The sequence below is a fragment of the Cricetulus griseus genome, assembly GCF_003668045.3.
Source record: "Cricetulus griseus strain 17A/GY chromosome 1 unlocalized genomic scaffold, alternate assembly CriGri-PICRH-1.0 chr1_1, whole genome shotgun sequence".
Classification (NCBI taxonomy): domain Eukaryota; kingdom Metazoa; phylum Chordata; class Mammalia; order Rodentia; family Cricetidae; genus Cricetulus; species Cricetulus griseus.
This window is the reverse complement of record NW_023276807.1, coordinates 185,294,030-185,301,502: the sequence shown is the minus strand read 5'-3', so window position 1 is coordinate 185,301,502 and position 7,473 is coordinate 185,294,030.

The following is a 7,473-nucleotide window of genomic DNA, read 5'->3' as shown; positions in this document are numbered from 1 at the left end:
CTTTCCCTAAGTTTTTGCAAAGAGAAGTTCTTGAATTTTTCATCTGGATTGCATGTTCCCAGTTTCCATTTACTAGATCCTTGAAATTTGAATGTGTCCTAGAAGGAAATGCAGGCCCTTCTGGAAGAAAGACTTCTCTTTCTAGATATGCCATGTACTGCCCACAGCCAAGAGAACCTCTGAACTTCACTGGATCAGGCAAACTCCCCCATGTGTCCTTTGAATCAGGCTTCAATAGGATTGAGTGTTACTGTGTTCAGCCACCCAGCACATACAGCATGTCTATATGATCCCACAGGGACCAGGTACACCAGCATGAGTGCCCAACAAGGGACCCCAGGATCCTCTGGAGACTCTCCAGGGAGGCCACACACAGGCTATCCAGTTGCCCCAAATCTTGATAATTAACTGGTAGCCTTCCACACTCCCCATTTCCCTGATAGGTATATTATACCCAGGCAGTGTAGTTGAATTTCCCATGCAAATACTGGTGGAAATATGCCACACCTTGTCTTGTAACTGGTACAGACTGAATCTGTGGATAATGATGGTTGCATCATCCTCCACGTTTCCAAAACAAAAGCTGTGCTGGAATACCTTGTGTTGTGTGAAGGGACCTATGTGGGCCTTTCTCTTGGTTACATAACTTGGACCTCCAAAGCACTCACTCAAGGGGCTTCTGTTTCTTAACTCTACCCCAGCTTCCCTGTCTTGTGCTGCCCTTGACTATCACAGCTTGCGCTGTGTACCTGAATGGGACCTGAGCCTCTCCCACCCTTTCAGTCCTCTCCTGTTTCCAACAGCTGTTTTCTACTCTCAATCGAACATCTCCTATGGGAGGAATAAGGGCAAATTGGAACAGAGGTTGCTGGTGACAAGGTGTGAACTCAGATACTCATGACCCTCTCCTATTGCAAAAGACCTGTGCTGCAGCAAGACTGTGACAGGATAGTTGGAGCACAGCAGGCTGGGTTGAGCCTTAATGACCAGGCCTTCTGCCTGTACCCAGGGTTCTCTCACTACCCTGTGGGGGCCTGCCATGAGCAGTCAGACAGAAGTTGTTACATTTATCAAAGTGGTTCAGCTAGAACCTCCAGAGTGTAGATGTGGCTTTAGTTTATAGAACATTCTTTCTCAATGCTTGACCCTCAGCCTGGAAGCTAAGGGATGTCATAGCAGAACCTAGGAGTGTCTTGTCCACCTAGACTTGTCCTTAGTCTGCCTATGTGTCTGAGACGTCAAAAATGAGTCATGGTATCCTTGCCAGTGTTTTGTGAGTTTGCCTGTTGCCTCCCTCACAATGGGGAAGGAAATGACCCTCTGCTCTGAGCATCGATGAGTGCTTTCCCAAAGCCTTGTAGTCTTTAAGAGGAGGAGCCAGGAATCAGTGCAAAGATGCTGCACGCAAATACATGCTGAGGACTCTGCCCTTCTCCCCAAGGATGGAAGACTTCTCCTGGGCTGTATGGCTCAGGACCTCCTCAGTGCTTTGTATAATTTCTCATCTTGGACTCCTGTTTGGACTTCTTGAAACCAGGAGTGTCCCTCCCACCCCTGGCAGTGACAGTGTGGTGTCCCTCTACAAGCACATTGCACAAGCATAACTTCACAGTCAACTGGAGCTCATGCTCACACACAGCTGAGGTCTCGGTGCTGTTGCCCATCCCTTTGTCTCTGCACCATTATTGTCCCTGGATGTAGAAGTCTGGATGGCAGAAAGGAACTCATAAGGTATCTACTAAAAGCCCCTTCCCTCTCCTCTCCTCTCCTCTCTCTCTCTCTCCTCTCTCTCTCTCCTCTCTCTCTCATCTCTCTCTCTCCTCTCTCTCTCTCTCTCTCTCTCTCTCTCTCTCTCTCTCTCTCTCTCTCTCTCTCTCTCTCTCCTCTCTCTCTCCTTCCTCCTCCTCCTTTCTCTCTCCATTTCTCCCTCTTCCTCCTCCTCCTTCCCTCCTTTCCCCCTTCCCTTCATTCCCATCACTTTTTCTTCTCCCCAAGCAGGCAGGTATGTTTGTTGTGTTTATTTGTTAGGATTCTTCAGACAAGCAAAAGTAATGGTTCAGCATGGGGTATATAAGAAGAGTGTGGCAACACTAACAGACAGGCTCATAAGGTTACAGAGAGGGAGAAGTCCTGTGTCTGCCCTGGGGAGGAGAGAGAGAACAGAAAGTCCAGCCAGTCTACGATGAGGTCTCAATGTGTCCTATCCCCCTAAAATACTTGTATGGAAATCCCTATCCTCATAGCATGACACAAGACTGAAGAGGGTGCCCAGGTCACAAGAGCAGAGCCCCATCAGTTGGATTCATCTGTCATATGAGAACACAGCCAGAGACACTACCAAGAGTCACAGAACTGATTCACCAGACACTAGTCTGCCTCAGCCTTAGACTTCACCCTCCTGAGCTGAGTGAGTAGTAAATTGCAATTGTATGTGAGCCACAAGGTTTATGATAGCTTATCATAGCTTCCAGAATGATCAGACCCAATGGAAACTCATAGGCCTAGGGTGACCTCTGTCTATCTTCCCAGACTGAAGCTTCTGAAATGTGGCAATGTCTCTGAATGGTGGGTTGGTGAAGGGAGGCAGATTTCAGGGGTCACAGAAAAGTCATCTACATTTTAACAGTACAACAGGGTAGCTAAGTTGTGACCAGGCCCAGAGACCCAGCCCTATGTAGCTACAGCTACCTCAACTGAAATATCCATGCAGACTGGACACTTGTTGACATGAGGACAGCATCCATGACAGCTGACTGGTGCTTTCAAGTTTGCCCAACACTTGAAGAAGAGGGTCCCCAGGTGAATTATAAAGAACTCTATCTTGAATCTATTGGGTAACACAGAAAGCTTGCTAAAACTCCACAGGTCACTTCAAAAGGCACCCCCAACTGGAAGGTGAATATCTCCCTTGTCAGCCAGAGAATGCCCATGGGAATGGGGGGTTGGTTTTAAGATGTGGCCACAGACTGAGCAGGTGTCTTCAAAGCGGTCTTTGCTGTGGTGATGAACCTGACCCACAGTCTCCCCGTGAGTGAGCCCCGTTATTCCACATACTTCATTCCTATTCTCTCCCACCCACCTTTCTTGAGATCTCCAGGAAATTGAGAGCTGTGTGGACAAAAAGATCCCACCAGCATGCACCCATCCAAGATTAGTCTCTTCCATCAGAGTTCCCCAGATGCCTGCCGTCCCCATCCTACAACCTGGGCCTACAAGAATAGGGCTTGGTGCAGGCAGTGGGGAAACAGAGGTCCACCAATTATGTTCCAATAGCCAGGGGCTTCTGGATGAACTCACAGAGACTGTGGCAGAGCAAACGAGGCCTGCACAAGTTCAAGCCAGACAAGGTTTCAGCACTGAAAGGGGGACTTGGACAGAGGCTCCCATCTCTAAGATGATATCTGTAATGATAACCACTGGCAAAGGAAAAATCATCTTTCTCCAATGGAATCTCACTGTGTATTAACACACTTTGGGGAAGGCTACATGTCCAAGAGTACTTGGCAAATACAAAACAAACTCAATGGTATTTTTGTACTTTTTTTTTTTTATCTTATTGGTCTTTCGCTTGCTTATTTCTGTTTTGTGGTTGTGTGTGTGTGTGTGTGTGTGTGTGTGTGTGTGTGTGTGTGTGTGTGTGTGTGTGTTTGGGTTTTTATTTTGTTTAAGAGAAAATGAAATGAAGCTTGGCAGGTAAGGAAGCCGGAAGGATCTGGTAAGAATTGGGTGAGGGGAAAACATGATAAAAATACACCGTATGAAAAAATTCAATTAAAAAAAGAAAAGAAACACGGGTCTATGGTGTCAACAGCATCGCTGCTGTACTGTTTCCTGGGCTTCCTCGAAGGAGTACCTCAGACCAGTACCCTGACAACAGAGCTTTCTCCGGAGGCCTGACATCTCAGACCAAGCTGTGTCCATCAGTTTCCTGTCACATGTCAAATGTATGATGTCACAGTGCTTGGGGTCCAGCCGCTCAGGCCAGGCTACCAGGTTATGAAAGGAGGCACACTGTCCCGTGCACAAATGACGGAGTAATGACTCTGGAATCATGATCCCTGTGGCAGTTTGGCAAGAACAAGGACACTAAGGCTAGAAGGTCAAAGTTCAGCTCAGGAGCCTGGAATTAACTCAAGAGTCTCAAACTCAGAGATGTAATCCCCTGTGATTAAAATTCCTGCAACTATCTTCCCTGTTTTGCTGTTGTCTGAGGGTGAGTTGAGCATCTCAGGAAGGGATCCCAAGGCTCGGTTTATGAGGTGGATACAGGCTACATCTGTGGAAGTTGTGCCATGGGGATAAAGGGGACTGCAAATACCCTGTACACCCCACATCCCTGCCTAGGGCTATCCTGCCTTGGCAACCTCATACCTTCGTCATTCTGAGACCTGGTGGATGAGGGTGAGGGAGCCCATGTAAATGCTACACTATTCCAGAAGATGGCGCCCAAAGATTACATTTGTCCACTAAGCAGCTCTTGGAATTCTAAGGACCAAGCACAAGGCAGACTTTTGGCTCATCGTTAGCTGACTTTGTACTACATTTCTAATTCTACGTTCCCATCCTGGAGAGTCTGAAGATGCCTGTAGCGGCACCCTGCATTACCCTAAGTCCACAGTGCATCCCCAAGCCACAAAGCTCCCAGCCAAACTTCCTGCTTTGAATAGAGGAGCCACAGCTGGGCTCCCTGAGCCAGCCAGCCAGCTCTCCCTGCTCTAGGGGCTGACAAGTTGGAGCTCTAGCCCCTACACAATCAAGTGTCCATCAAAGAGGCCTGCCACTCCCAACATCTTCCATCTCTTTCTATTCTAGGAAATGGGCACGTGGCTCACACACCCTGCATCCCAAAGCCAGGTGGTATTCATGATACCTCAACACCTGTGATAACCCATCTGGTGTGTTGGTCTTGAACTATTCCTTATGTTATCTTCATCCCCCACCCTCAGCCAGGTCTTGAACCTGGCCATCTGCTAAACATACAACTCAGATATGCTCTTATCAGTTCCATGGAACCTTCCAATTTGTACAATCTTTTGATATGTACTCCCATCCCATAATTTCTTAAATTTATTTTAACCTTCAACTACACCTGCATCTTCTCTCCAGTGCCACCCCTGAGCCAGCTCATGGCCCACTCTTACTACAATTTCCCCAACCACCCCTTCCTCACCTTATTTTAAAACTGTTTCATTCTGTAGCCTAGGTGAACCTGAAACTCACTATATAGCCCAGGCTACCTCCCCCAATCTCATGATAGCCCTCCTGTTCCAAATTCCCAAGAGTTGGGCTTACAGATCTGAGGCACCACACCTGTCTATGGCTCCTTTTCCTGTGTCCATGTTCGGGTTAAAACTCCAGATCCAGGTGGATGGAAGCAATTGTTTGCCTTTTCTATGCCTGTCTTGGGCTACAAAGGCAACTACTGGAAAACAAACACCAGAGATGTTTGCCTACGAACCACTCACATAGGCTCATGCTTATCAACTTAATCAAAGCACAGCTCACCAATGCAAAATTTAGCTAAAAGCAAGAGATCAATTTTCCAAGTGTCAGAAAATTCATAAGGAATATTATAATGAGAGAAACTTGAAGCCAAATTACCAAACAATTGTTTAAATAATTAAGGTCAAGCCAGATAGGGTGGGGCACACCTTTAATCCAAGCATTCAGGAAACAGGCAGGAGGATCTCTGTGAGTTCAAGGCCTGCCTGGTCTACAGAGTGAGTTACAAGACAGTCAGGGCTATGTAGAGAGACCCTGTCTCAAAAAATAAAAAGTAAAAAAGGACAAGGCTTCTGCCTAAAGGGATACAATGCTTCCTGCCAGACTTTAGAGTTGGAATCTGCAACCTTACAAGCCGAAACTGGGGAAAGCTAACCTATGTCAATCCCAACTTCCTAAAACAGAACCAAAAACCTCATCCCATGCCCAGGACGTAGCTCAAAAGGCCTCCTGCATTAAATCTGGGAAGTCACTGCTCTGAGTCTGCAGTGAGGAATGAACACCACAGCCCATTGCAGCTGATAGTTTGATGGGTTTTTCAAATCTCCCTCTGGAGACACCTTACCCACCCAGACTACTAGGGCTCTCTGCAAAAACCTCCCTGCAGAAGAGGTCAGGATGGGGAATCCTCAGCATCTAAACAAGGAGAGTCAAGAAACAAATACAAGAAACCAAGAGATTAAAATCTAGTGCCAGACGTATGTTAGTATAATGTTTGGATTTTTTTCCTGCTCATAGCTATGCATGATGATTACAGAATTATGCTTGCTCCGTTGAACAAAATTTGAAATGTTTAAAGATGTGATGAGATGGGAAGCCAAGAAAAGAGAGAAAACAGTCTGGAAAAGGTAGACTTTGAAATATTGAAAGCAAATTGACTTAGAAACTTAACACAGCTACATGAGGCTGAAAAGAGGGATCTCTGCCATCGTGCAGTCCTGGAAACTGACTTTGGCTGTGGAGAGTGACAACTGAGAAGCAGATGAAAGACTTCAGTGTGTGGCAGCTCTCCATTCTCAGTGGTAAAAGGTAACAGGAAGATGCCAGAGCAGAACACAAACTTGGTGTACTGCCTTGCTGGACAGAACAAACAGTGGGAAAATCTATAGTGGAGCCCGCTATGATGAGGACACCCCAGGGGTTTCGATCCCAGAAGGCCTGGGATGGGTGGATGCTAAAGGACAAGCTGAGAAGAGGCAGAGAACTTCCCCACTCAAATGGCAGATGCCAGGTGTGAGTTCTGGGACCACGTAGGTGCTCCCTCATTGATATGCTGGGTCACTCATCTCTAACCAACACTAGGGATGGGCAGCTTCATTTACACCACATGACCATTCTAACCTCTGCCATTTAAACCACTTTGGCCTGACCTTCCTTATCTCATTTAAGCTACAGGCATACTAAGTTTAGCAGACTATCTAAGCACTTTGAGCCAGGCCCTCACAGAAGAACACATTGTGCCATGCACTTCCTACCAGTACCCTGCATTTCCCACCAATCGGGTGGGACCTGGGAGTACAGCTAGGTGGGTGGACTCTGTGTGCTCATCACCTCAGATATATATCCTTTGTTAGTCTGTGAGCCTTGCCTGGTCCCAAACTCCACCTGCTTGCTTCCTCCTCACTTCTCAGCCATTTTCAACTGCAACACGCCACTCCCTTTCAAACTACAAGCTTGTGCATGCCTCTCCCTCCTCTACTGGATGCTTATGCGAATGATAATAAGCTCTGAGACACAGGCTTCATCACTACACTCACACATGCTCCGACCCAGTGCATGACTGCTTGATCCACACACAAGCACTGTGCCAAGGCTCCTCCCCCGACCCCAGCTGCATAACTAGCCCCTGTGACACTGCATGACCCAGTGGAAAATCCTTTTCTCTGAACAGCCTTTCCCAGCATTTCATGCCCCAAGCTAAACAGACTTCCCGCCCTTCGCTCAAACTAAATCCTGTGCTTGCCTCTATGC